We start from the raw sequence: 14,471 nt of genomic DNA on the forward strand, positions 1-14,471 counted from the left end.
TGAAAATGGTTTAAACGCTTTTCATAATATTACCATAGCTGAGAAACAGCAGTCCGAATTGGCCAGCAGTCCGAAATGGGCCACTTCCCCCTATTCTACAATGTGTGCGTGTATGTAAAAAGCGCAATCTTTTGGCAATATTATAATAAAAAACGCTTTTAATCCACCTAACAGTGTGATGAGACATTTATTATAACTCTTATCACTCTCTTCTGATATTATATCGTTTGAGAACATTTAGAACTTGATGCTTCGCGATGTTTTTGATAACACATACTACATGGGATAGTGGAAGGACTCAGAGAATCACTCAAATCAGCATAGGACAACATCAGTGCTAGAAATCTCAAACCAAATCAATGGGAAAGCGAAAAAATGGCCCATAAAATAGACATACAAACGAATTATTGCTAATGCTCTGTTAATAAAATATCTAAATTCTTCAATCAATGCATTGTGGTGGGAAAACTGAATTTTCCTAAAGGGGCTATATATTGTACTGAGCCAAAAAAATCGAAATTTTTTTTGAATCGATTTGAAAATTATACTTTACTCAAATTTCCAACGCGACTGAGAACTAAGAAATCAACGCTTTTTCTAGAAAACGGCGATACTATCAGTGACACCATTCAAATAAAATCAACAGTGAATATTTCCAGACTTGGTTTTATTTCCTATTTAAGAACTATTGTGTTTTTTACATCCTAGATTGCATGATTCAGTGATCGAAACCCAAAACTTCATAAAGTATTTGAAATTATTAAATTAATATTTGTTTTTGCTATTGAAATTGACAAAATGATAGTATCGCCCTTTTGGCGATTGTTTACTTTTTCAGTCCCAGCATTGAAGTATCGCCCTTACGTTTTTTTACAATAACTACCATTCTACACCACCGATTTTGTCCATGTTTTTTCAATAGCAATCATTGTTACTATTTACAGCTGGTATCAGCTTGATAATCCTAAAAAAATACGAAAATAACAGTTTCGCCTCTAAACTGCTAGCAAAAAAAGTTGTAGTTCGATGCAATAAAAAAATCCCCAAAAATGAAATGTACCTATTAATTTGAAACACAGTGAATAATACATACACTAAAGACCCATTTTTATCAGTCTCATGGTGTATTTTAGGCTGACAAAATGGGGACATTGACTAAATCGGGCATTTTTTTTCTTTATAATAAACTGAAGCTGTTAAAATATTCTTTCCGTCCCTTGATGTAGTCAGATAACTATTTCTGTTCATGATAAACTTTTTATTTTTGCATATTTCCATCTTCATGATAAGGAAAACATGCTCAAGAAATGATTTACTCGAATTCAGTCTTGTTCGTCTGCTAGAGCCCATCAAACATATGTTCATATTTGGCTGATAAAATCGGGGTTTCAATGTATTATAATAGATATTCAGCATTCGAAGAAGTTTCTTGTGAACGAGTGTAGAACGACTTTGTTTCTACTTACTTGAAGTCAGCGTAGCCAGAAATTCTGGTTTGGTGGGGGTTTGGTGAAAATCGATCATACTGTCCAAACGGCATAATTCCGAAACCGTAATTTTTGAAGTTTTAAAATTATGCAGAATTAATTTTTCAGAAAATAGTAACAAAGCTCGTGTCTTTAGCGAATTTGTTGAGACTTTATTGTAGTCATGAATATTAACCTGAGAAAATTCACCATAAATACTTCTTGGACGATATACCGTCAAAATTATTTTATCAAATGATGCGCTGCTTAACGTTTGTAAAACTCATCGAAGATATTAAACCTCCGAAATTGGCGGTTTCAAAATGATGCTATCTTGACCTTAAATTACTGTTTTTAAACATTTGACCTATACATATAATTGGTCATACAACAAAAATCAAATGCTCATCAAAATCGATCAGAACCTGCTAGAATCGAATGGAAATCGTCATTTTTCATAAATTTCTCTCTATATTCGGAAAGTGTTCTCCTCGTTATTATATTACGTTTTCGTCTCAACTCGACGCATTCCCAAAATAAAAACCTGTTTTAATCCACCTAGTGGTGCAATTGTGCTTTTCTCATTTGTCCAGACTACGATTCCATGGCTGGTTATGTTCAATATAATGGTGGAAATGAATATTTCATGTTCGGTACGATTTGCACATACATACAATGGATCGACAGCCACGATCTTGAAATACTATGTGATACTGAAACATCGCTTGAAACCAGCGGCGGATCATATAGAAAGATCCGGGAGATCCAGGTCCTGCCGAAAATTTTCAACTTGTTAAGAAATTTTAAACTAGTTTTAATTTTATAGTAGCAACACCTCACTGCATACTCCCTCCGGGCCGGTATGATTGACGATTTTTGGAGTGATTGCATAACCTTTCTATATGAGAAAGGCAAAAATGTACCAAAGTCCAAAAAAGTCAATTTTTGTCAAACAACTCAATGTTTCATGCATTTTAAAGTCATTTGACATCAAAAATACAAATTTGATTTTGAAAATTTTTCATTTCAGTTTATATGAGAATTTGCTGTGTGATTGCACTCTTCAACTCGTAACTCCGGAACCGGAAGTCCAATCAATAAAAAAAATTCAATAGCAGCCGATAGAAAGGTTGTACCTTTCATTTGAGACTAACTTTGTGCAAATCGGTTCAGCCATTTCTGAGAAACAGAGGTCACATTTTTTCCACATACACACATACACACACAGACATTTTCCAATCTCGAGGAACTCAGTCGATTGGCATATGACACTCGGCTCTCCGGGTCGGGATTAGATTGACGAATTTTAGAGTGAATGAGAAAGGCAAAAACATTTTTAGCAAATGTTGAAAATTATGCATTTTTTGGTGAGCAGTTCTATGTTTCATAGACATTAGGGACCATTCATAAATTACGTAACACAAAAATTGCCCAAAATTGACCCCCCCTCCCCCTATGTAACAAATTGTCACAAATTTTGCCATCCCCCCCTCCCCTGTTACGTAACAAATTCCAAGACATTTTTTTTTCTTCGATGAAAACATGTTACGTAACGATCTAGTTAACACCCCTTCCCCCTATGTCACAACTTGTCACAACTTGTCGTACCCCCTCCCCCCCCTGAAAGCGTTACGTAATTTATGAATGGTCCCTTAAATCAATTTTAACTTCGCTTCCTATTACATAAAGACCCTTATTACAGTACATTTCTACAAAAACGAGCTCAATTTGAAAATAAATCTGAGGATTATGATTGATTACAGAACTCTGGAATTTTCTATTGGAATGTTTTCAGGCAGGAATTTGATATTGATGCTATTAGACAACTGTGAAATCAAGACCAATAGATCAGTTACATATCAGGACCCCATTCCGACAATTTATCAAAAGTCCTCATGATGTTTACAACAACAGGTTATCAATCTACGGATCAGATAATTGTTATTGTAATATTGAATTAAATAAGTCTGCATCAATAAATTTTCAACTTCCAGCCAATATTTTTTTGGGTGTGGTGGGGGGGGGGGGGTTGTATGGTGTTAAACCCCAAAATCTTCTCTTGGCTACGTCGAGGCTTGGAGTAATTTATTTCGCTTTTCATTTCCCGATATGTTTCAGATCGATCCGATGGTTATAAGTTAGAAAAATTGCAGTCAGAAGGTTCGCACAAATGAACATTTTTGTACTGATAAGTTATCAAGTTCCTTCCAGACAACTTGGAAGTGTTCGGTGATTATTTCTAGCGGTTGTAGAGAGTAAAATGAAATACAAAATTCGTTTTATCGAAATAATGTTTGGCTTATTTCAATGGATTACTACTATATTGAACAATAAATAGGCGACAAACAGTAATCCACAAACAACAAGCCATAACTTTTAATGTATTCAAAATAGATATTTGAAGTCTTCAGTAAAGTTATTTGCAAATGTAAGAGCTACAAATTTGCTGAAGACATCATTCCGATATAATCACTTCCAAGAAAATTTGTGAAAATATCTCACTCATAGGGGGATTAATCAGCAAAAATACAATACCAAAAGAAAGGGTATATAGCCTCCATTAAATTCTCCGAAGATACTATTGACCTAAAATAAGCCGTTTTGGCGTTAATAATAGATTACATGTTTTTGGTCATATTTCTGGCAATGTAAAATGATAAAAATCTTTCGTTCGCATTTAATGTTAAATATCTCTTTTGATAATAGTCCGATTTCAACAATCTATAGCTTGTTCGAAAGGTATTCGTTAAAGCTGTCTAAAAACATATAAATTGTTAATCTATACTGTCAATTTCGGCAGATAATTCAAAAAAACTGCAAAAGACACCATTTTTGCGCATTCAAACATTGAGCGAATTCTATACATTTCTTCTATAAGAAATGTAAAAATAATAAATTGATCATAGTAGGCCATAGAAAATTTATCTTTTGGATCAAAAGAGATAGCGCTTGTATGTCTTCGACAGAGTTGTAAAGGAGAGATTTTAGCATTGAAAATGCTTTACTCTACTATATGGTGCTGGGGCTAGGTGTAAAACTAAAATCTGATTTCGAACTGCATCACGAAAATGTGGCATAATTTTAAACAACTGTAGCACTGTTAATTGTTGTTGGATTTGCGTCATTTAAATACTAATAGATTCATAGAAGTCCACCTTAAAAATTGGTTGCAACTATAAGTTGCTATTTCAACTGTACACTATTGAAAAATCCGTATTATTGTAAAAACAAGTTTTCGCTTACGTTTTGTTAATTCTTGATGGATTTTCATGATTCGAACACCAATCGATTCAGAAAATTGCAAGTAAAAAATTGTTATCAAATTCATCTGTATATTTTATTAGCACACTATTGAAAATATGCAATAAATAGGGAAAACATATACAATTTTCACAAATTTGCGCAAGACTTTCCCTAACACGGACCTCATCTCGACATTCATAAGCGCATCCTACACAATTCATCGCTTGATATATTCCTTCATTGCAATGCCTACTCTGCTGGCAGAACCAGTTGGATTGGATTATCGCTATTGTTGCTAGTAGGATAGCTGTTAGATCTTTCATTTGATCACGAGCTACGGAAGGGGAACGTTTGTCTGTGTGCTGGAAGGATTTGGTTCGCAGCTTCAAATGACGATGGCGGAACAAAAGCGAGATGGCGAATTGCTGGTTTATACCGTGCGTATCAGCCGTGCAGGCAAAGCTCAAATCGTTCCATAGGATTCTTGTCACGTATCCCAAAATATATTTATTAGCAAACTGTCCTTATTAGGACGAATAGATAATGGAAAAAAAATTATTTGCGCCTTTAAGGGTTAATAATGCTGCATTTCAATTTAACTGAGGTCGTGTCTTGCACACAACCCTTTAAGTTTTATTATGATTGTTATTATTATTATTATGATCATTAATATAATTATGATTATCATTATTACACACCAAAAAATAATGAAATTTAAACGACATGTAAATCAATACGAATGTAAACATACAACGTTTGAATCCAAAATTTGATTGAAAATTACGTTGAAATCAATTGGAGAATCGAACAGCATACAATTTTACACTTTCATTCCTGTAATATTACATGTCATTCTTTTTACAGCAGTATTCGAGTATAAATATATTAAAGGTTTTCCGTTTAAAGAAATTGTAATTTTCAATCCACGTGTAAAATTATAATAAAATTCGTTGAAGAAAGCACGACCAGTCGTTTGTATTTGTGCTGGAACTTAATTTTACATTTATATTCATGCTCCAAATATGTGCATGAAAATAAACTTCAAATTACAAAATATTTTTATCTGTGTATGGTTATTTTTATTGTTCGGCATTAACCACCATTTATAAACTAAGTTTTAGACCGACAATGCTGTGCTACCAGAAAGAAAACGCTTCAAAGGATCTAGAACAAAAGTTTCAAAACGATTTGAAGTGCCATCCCTAGTTTTGTACAAATGAGTTGCACAGACTCGCAAACATAGAAACATTGGAAATTATGACGAACAGTATTAGGCTATTTCCGAGAAAAAACGTTGCAATCATAAATTGCAACGATTAGCTCTCTTAATACTTTAGGTATAAGTCAATTTAAATATTCGTTTAAGCTCCTTGATTCACTGGACAAGTAGGTTAAAAAATTTCTACTACAAAAAATACCTACGAAAGCTTATTAGATAATCGAATCATCTAAGCAATGGTCGCCACTTTTGGCTCAACGCCCAACGCCGGGAGGCGTCTTATTTTGACATTTGTCACAATATTACGAGAAGGTGCCAATGAGAATGTAAAAAAAATGTTTGCAGTGCCCTACCCGACCAGAAGAAAATAACTGGCTAATAATGAGCATACTATTTTCTGGTATCATACCAAAACCTGGTATTAATTGATTAATAATACCTCATTGAGGTATTAAGCAAGTATTGAAGAAACATTCTTTAATACATGCTCAATACCTCAATGAGGTATAATACTTTAATTTAGTATTATTTATGTATTCCAGTTATTTTTACAAATACCAAATCAATACCTTATTGAATACCTCCGAACAGTGAATTTTGTTATCGGAAGGTTGAAAAGGTTTTGTTATTTAGGTATTATAATAACTCGTTTCATTATCAACTAGTTATTAGGGAGGGGAAAAATGATCATTTTTCAGCGCAGCACTTTTTTTAATTCCATTTGGGGTCCCAAATAACTGTGCAAAATTTGGGGTCGATTGGTTTTGACCCGTCGTAGCGCATTGCATTTGAAATTTGTATGGAAATTATTATGGGAAAATCTACTTTTTTGCATTTTCAATATTACAGACTACAATTCTTTCTGCAGTATGCCTATAATTAGACAGAAGTGTAGTCCAGGATATGCTGTACAACTTTTCCGAAGGATGCATGGTGTTAGAATGTCTCTAAAATAAGTTATAGCTATTCAAAGTACGATAGATCGAATTAATTGCCAAAAATCATTTTTTTGCCTACACTGCGGGGGTACCAATGATATATCATAGAGCCTACCAGAATATCATCATATATTTTAAATTTACCACATTGGTATGTTTGGAAAATCCTTAGCTTAATTTAGGTAGTTTGGCAATAGGGTGTAGTGAGGGCAGAGGGGGAGGAAGGTTCTTTTATATATGGAAATTTGAGCTAAAATAACTGAAATATTGTCGAATTGGAATGTTCAGGTGAATTATTTTAAAACATTTACACAATCCCCCAGAGCCACAATTCAACAACAATTTTTACTTCAGGTGAGAGAACAGCATCGAAAAGAGCATCCTATCAAATCATAGTGTGTATTAAACTGAAATATAATAAATGCAATCCTCTGAAATATCAAGTCGACATCAGTTGATTCGGTCTGCCAACTTTACTTCCATTTATATAAGTCAATGCAGAAGGAACGTTTCGTTTCGTATGTTTCGTTTCATCGTTACTATTATGCATAGGAATTTGCGCAAATGTTTTAAAATAATTCATCTGAACATTTCAACTCGACAATATTTCAGTTTGAATTTCTATATGTTGAAGCCCCCCCCCCTTCCCCTCACTACGCCCTATTCCTCAGTCACCTACGCCCATGGAATTGAGCTAAGGATTTTGAATAATTCATTCAAACATACCAATGTGGTAAATCTATAATATATTATGTTATTCTGGAATGCTATACGAATTATCATTGGTACCCCGGCAGGGTTGGCAAAAAAAATTGGTAATTAATTCGATTTATCGTATTTTGAATAGCTATAACTTGTTTTAGATACATTCTAACACCATGCATCCTTCGGCAAAGTTGTACAGCATATCCTGGACTACACTTCTATCTAATTATAGGCATACTGCAGGAAGAATTGTAGTCTGTAAAATTGATAATGCAAAAAAGTAGGTTTTCCCATTCTAATTTCCATAAAAATTTCAAACGCAATGCGCTACGCCGGGTCAAAACCAATCGATCCCAAAGTTTGCACAGTTGTTTGGGACCCCATATGGAACCAAAAAAGTACTGTGCTCGGTTGATGTGGTTATAATTACGATTTTCCATATAACAATGCCCCACCCTACTAGTTATTTGTAGTACACGTCTCAGTTATTATTTCAGGTATTTTACCTCTTATGCAAGGCTCCTCAATACCTTATTGTGGTATTCAAGTATCGGGTGCAGTACACCTGAATTTGATATTCTGATGTTATTTTCTTCTGCTCGGGTAGGTACCACTGTCTTTTCCATGTTGGTTCAATCTTCCGGCCAATCTTCCGTACGACGGTTATAGGCTTCTTGGAGGTTCCCACCAATAGTCACACGTGGTATTAGCAATTAGTGGTATCAGTGTTCTTACCATAGGTATACAAAATTGGCAAAGATCGTATGTAATTTATGGATTCTTATGGAACTTGATAGACGTAAACAATACGTTTGGGTTAGTTTTGCTAGACTATTTCAATGTTTTACTTACAATTATTTAAAAAAATATATAACTCGCATCGACAAGAGATATAGGTTGGATAGTATTTTATTACGATCTTCGTATTAGAGTTTAATTAAGTTCCTTAAGCAAACGGTAATTTCATACATCGGATATCCTATCGTGGGTCGTCAGTTGTTCGCGTTGTGTAATCAAATCAGCTTGGTTTCATGTACTAAATATATAACATAACACAAATCCGAAAATCTCAAAATGTTATTCACAGACCGAAGAACACTTTATAATAGCATGATTGAACAATTGATGACTCTAATAGCTTCTCTAATTACAAAATAACAGCCTAAAAGCCAATGTTGAAATATTATGCACATAACACGAAACAGTATTCTAAAATTATTAAACACTCATATATCACTTTTTACGTGGGATCTTCTAATCCAAACGTTTAATACATGCGAAAATTCTTAGAGTTCTGTAATACTTGGTCACACAAATTTAAAACTTACAAGAAGGGACTTTGTCAAACCGCTCGTAACTTTTCAGTACAACATACGCCCAAATACTAATCGAAGCTTTCTACCGAAAAAGAATAAATACACCGTGGTTACGAATGGAGCTCACTCTGCATTGCATATTCATTAGGAACTAAACCATGCAGCGAACCGAACTTTTCCGATTCTAGCAGGTCACCTACGAAATCGTCGCGTTAGCGAAAATTTAACACTCATTAATTTGCACACTGTGTGTCATCGATACAACTCGGCAAGGAAATTACTTTTCATACAGAGAAAAAATCTTCCTTGTTTTTGAGGCAAGGTTTGCCATTTTTTTCACACAGTAATAGCAGCATGACCGAAAAATAACCATATTTGCAAGTAAGTAGGTGAGACCGGGGCTCGTTTATGCAGGTTTTGTCTTTCAGACTATAAGTCACATGATATAACAGTTTTTTTTTTAAATTAGTCCGGGTGTTTGCGTTTCGACGTCGTCTCTTCAGAACCACGGCACTTGAGCAATGCTTCGGGCTGACGCTAGTTCAAAATTGTAAACATTGCTTGCGAAGTCACTAAACGATTTCTAACTTACGATGTCTCGTGAGTGAAGAGGTTCTGTTTACTGATGAGACATTATGAATTCAAACCTTTTTTTCAGCTAAACAAGCGAATGCATAGCAAAATGCTATATTACTTCCTAAGGAGAGAATTGGTTTAAAACCGTCTTTATGCATAAAAGGCACAAAACCTAACTGTAATAAGCACCTGAACTAATTATACGTAGCTCGAAAATACGGTCGTTTTCCAATCGAAAGATCCAAGCTCGTGTCGGCGCGGCGGCCAGTCATTTAACATTTCGCACGAGCCATGTGATATCTGGCGGACTAAAATCTCTCGAAGTATTCCAGCAAAGAGGTTTCAGCTCCCATGTCGTAAGAGGCGACTAACAACAGATGCGGTTGTGGTCCACAAGGAGGCTGATAACAGTCTATTATCATTCTTCGGATACAACCAGCCTAGAGTCCGTGTGGCGTGAAGTATCTCAGCCAAGAATTGCTCCAATGGGTTCCTGCTACAGGCGTTAGAGGCGACTGAAAACAGGAGTCCTTAAGTCAAGGTGTTTCTCCGTGCCGATACTGAGAACTAAATGACTGGACAGGCTAGAATATGCTTGTCATGCACGGAGTGTTGTGACGTGTTATTTTTGCTGTGTTACGCGAATCTTTGACACAGTTGGCGTTTATTTCTTCCCAAATCGTAGGATTCAAATGGTGGTCATACCCATTTCGCGGTCGACTGTAGGCGATTATAAACCAACGTGTTTGGTATCTTCTAGCTGTTGTACAACAAGTGTCGATGATGAAATGTGTAGTGCTGCGACGGTTAAAGTAGAATAAATTAACCTTCAGCATAAAGGTATAGCAGCTATGAATCTACCCCGCCTTGTTCATGAAGGAAAGCTTCCATAGATTTGGTTCAATAACCATATTTCTATAACGGCAACTTCTATGTTGGAAACCCGATCAGAAACACATAACAAGAATATTTCAAAACTATATCTCCCGTTGTTACTTGTTATAATTTTCTGTTATTTTAATTACTAACGAGACCAAATTTATAACACGATATGTTACGAAAATTGCATTCTGTTATAATCTTGTTATTTCATTCTGATCGGGAAGCTATTTAACCCCGTATTCGTAGCTTTCAACAAAAATAGCATGTCAAATCCACGTGAAATGCCTCGTGCACTTGAGAACAGTGCTATTGACGCATGTCTTATACCCGAACTCACAACTCGCGATATTTGTACTGTCACTGTCAATATGGCTGTCGATAACATAAACAGGAGATACGTCTATTGCTCAGCATATTTACCGCAGACTGAATCAATACCTTCTGAAAATTTCAAATGGGTTGTACAATACTGTGGCAGAAATGGGTTTCCACTCATAATCGGCAGTGATGTAAAAGCCCACGGCATACTTTGGGGCAGGTCAGATATTTATTTGACAGCCACCGAATTGATGGAATACTTAATTAGCAAAAATAGCATAAACTTATGTAGGAAATTGTCCAAAATTTGCACGAGCTAGCAGAGAAGAGGTGTTAGATGTAGCTCTCTGCTCTGACGGTACTATGCATGAGTTGGAAAACTACATCGTACATAATGAACTCGAATCGTCGTTATTTAATCATAAGTACATCGTCTTTAATATTTTAAACGTCTAAACGTAGCTCCCTGTTGTAGCTCTACTACTTACTAAGTGGTAGCACAAAATGGGAATGAATTGTGTGGATTTTGCTAGAATGTAAATTCCAACGTACAGATCATTTCAACTCCTTTTCGGATTTTCGGAAAATCGAGAAATGAGTAACATCCCGTAACATCAGATGTGAATACTGACAGTTGCAAGAAGCGTTTTCCTTCCAATCCTTAAAAATGGGTAAAAACTTTGATAAAAATCAAAGGAAAAAAGCACAATCGCAGAGGTTCTCTTTCGAACAATACTTCGGCTCATTGTTTAGAGTCTTCGAGTCTTAATACTTATCGAGTGCAGGGAAAGTTGAAGAAAGATCACTTTTCGATTGCGCTGAAAGATTATCTTCACGGGTGTCTCTTTTCAATCCCTCCTACCTCATTCATTCCCAGTTTCAGTGGGTTTGGTAGGTACGATATTGTTTGGTTCTCTTCGGATAACGAACAAAACTGTACCTGGCTGAAACTGAAATTGGAGGAGATAAGTGAGAGTGTAAGGGACTTCCGTTTTGTTGTCGTACCATACTGCCTTCATCAGAATAAGTCATTCCTATACATTTCGTGGAATCCCAAGGAATGTTATTGTAAAAAAATGATAATTTGGTAGAACGCTTACGAAGTTACCTGAGCACTGATGTAAAGATGAACTGTGCGAATTTACAAATCGATTAGCCCAGAAGATTTTGAGTTATGGTGTACACCGCAATTTTTAGAGGTGCCTGAAAATTCACTGTCACTTGCCCAGTTTTCACTATTTTTGACCGAATGCTTTCATTACCTTTCCAACTCTAATTATTGTTGCTGCTGCTGATAGTATTTCACAGCGCTGATTGCATAAAAGATACACGACAACAATCCGTTCAAAAATTCATAGATTCAAAGATCACGATTTCGTGAACTAAACGATTTACGAAAATCGTGACCAAGTTCCTGAAATTGTAAATTATAAACATCGTATTCATGATACTATTTGTGTTTCTAAGAAATAAGTTCGCTCCAAATATATACATGGCGTTTCCTTCGAATGTTTGGTTAGGTTACTTGTGTTGTTCTCTGGACATGTTTAGTTTTTGTTATAATTCTTGTTCATAATTTGGGATGATTTCATCATTTCAGGAGCTTATTCTCGATTTTCATGATTTCTTATCATGTTACTGTACTAATTTCTTCATGAGTTTACTATCGAATTTTTCTGTCAGGCTGGCGGGATTTATGTTCATGATTCCAGGATCTTAATCGTGAATTTCGTAATTTCTATTCACGTTATTGTCATATTTTAGTCATGAGTAGAGTGATTCATGTTCCGCGACATCTGTCGAGACATCACATTGAACTTTATCAATTGGATAATTATGTTCGAGGTCCTAATAATTTTCTTATATCTACTGCTTGTATCTATTACTGGTCGCCATCACCTGGACACTTTATGACAAATTGAATGGAACAAAAATAATTTCACGAATAATACCCCAAAATTTTGTGAAAGAGTTCACGTGAAAATTTCGTTACCATGTTGTATTAAATTGAAAATGATTAGCTTTCCGGCAGTCGCGTTAGTGCACTCAGTGCACGCTGCTCTGAAAATCTAGTGAAATCGTCTCAGAGCACCAGCGGCTGCTCGTTCAGTGGGCCATAAGCGCTACTTCCGGAGTGTTAGGAATATATTCCAAATATTACAAGCACACAAAGTAGATCGTAAATCATAAAATAGGAATCATGAGCTAATTCAAAGATCCATGAATATTTTTTTATGATTTTTTGAACTATTTGTCAAGCACGAATGATCAGACTAGGAATCACGAACCAGTTTCGTGAACTACATGATTAATATTTCGTGAACCAGTTCACGGTCACGAATGGTAAGTAGTGACTATTATACTTTTTTTTTTTTTTATTCATTTCGTTTATTTGATAGGCACAAATGCGTTAGCTTGGCGGTGCCGAATTCTTTTGTTTTTACATTTTGAATATCTTAAAACTAGGAGGTTACAATGTTGAAATATTTTTTTAAAAAAGAGAAAAAATTTACAGCTATCTTAAGACTAGAAAAAAAAAAAAATAAATAAAAAAAAATATTCTATATATAAAAGAGGGGGCAAAAGATTTTTTTTATGAAAAATTTTAAAACAAGGAATTCAATACTAACAGTTTTTTAGGAAATATTTACAGTTATCTTAAAACTAACAATATAGTTTGGTACACAAAAGGGGGAACAAATATTTATGAAAAATTTCACAGATGTTTTAAAACTAGGGATACAATTCTATTTACAAGATGGGGGACAATAGTTTTAACAAAGAGTAGAAATTACAACTATCTTAAAACTAGGAATACGGAATACAAATTTGATTTTTTATCGGATACTTATGCTTGGTCATTTCCAAAATCGGTGTAGAAGTAGTTGTATCAAGGACAGGGGAGAGAAGGCGTAGATGGTGACCGGTAGAGAAGAGCAAAACTTGCAACTTTCGGGCAAACGGGAGATCAGCGAAACAAATTTGCGCCTCAGTCTAGTAGGTCGGATTGGCGGATGGTATTCTTCGGACCCGCGGGGAATCCTTCAAAGGGAATCCTTCGGACCTCGAGTCGCTCTCGCTTCAGATTCCGTAGCGATAAGGGCGACGGCGGTTACATAGTGGCAGTCTGAAGCTTATCGGTTCCACACGGCAAGAGAAAACTTCTAAAAACGAGAAATAAAAAGAGAGGGGCTAAATTGGGATATTTATCGTTTTTATGAAAGTATAAATAAGGGACATATAGGGGAAATCACGATTTGCCAGCATATCTCGGACTGGGACATTGGGTGGTCTACCTCGGGCCCGAAGGGAATCCTTTAACTGAGACCTGGCGTCCAAATACCCGGCGCATACCCAGACAACGTGCTCGATGTCATGATAACCCTCGTCACAAGCGCACAGACTGCTCTCCGCAAGCCCAATACGCCGCAAATGTGCATCTAAGGTGTAGTGGTTGGACATAAGTCGGGACATTACACGAATAAAATCCCGACCCACATCCATCCCCCTGAACCAAGGCTTCGTTGATACCTTTGGGATAATCGAATGTAGCCATCGTCCAAGTTCACCATTGCTCCACGAGGTTTGCCAACTGTTGAGTGTCCTCTGACGACAAATACTAAAAAATTCGTTGAAGCAGATTGGTCTTTCGTATATTTCACCATTTAATGCGCCCACCTTTGCTAATGAGTCGGCCTTTTCATTGCCCGGGATAGAACAATGAGAGGGTACCCAAACAAAGGTAATCTGATAAGATTTTTCAGATAACGTACACAAGGACTCCTGTATCTTCCCCAGAAAATACGGG

General features: G+C 35.8%; 1 protein-coding gene across 5 annotated transcripts in view; it reads right to left on the bottom strand.

The window, feature by feature from the left end:
- LOC131683792 (glutathione peroxidase-like) overlaps positions 1–14,471 on the bottom strand; it is a 29,001-nt gene that overhangs the window by 8,269 nt on the left and 6,261 nt on the right. Inside the window, exon 1 of one of the 5 annotated variants that reach the window (XM_058966102.1) lies at positions 9,653–9,701. The exons of 1 other annotated variant lie outside the window; for it this stretch is intronic. The gene's annotated coding sequence lies outside the window, so the exon portion shown is untranslated. Of the gene's footprint in view, positions 1–8,077; positions 8,207–8,899; positions 9,080–9,652; positions 9,702–14,471 lie in introns of those variants that run through there. 3 more of the 5 variants (XM_058966100.1, XM_058966099.1, XM_058966103.1) reach the window with 3 other exon arrangements.

This window comes from Topomyia yanbarensis, chromosome 2 (genome assembly GCF_030247195.1).
Source record: "Topomyia yanbarensis strain Yona2022 chromosome 2, ASM3024719v1, whole genome shotgun sequence".
Lineage (NCBI taxonomy): Eukaryota > Metazoa > Arthropoda > Insecta > Diptera > Culicidae > Topomyia > Topomyia yanbarensis.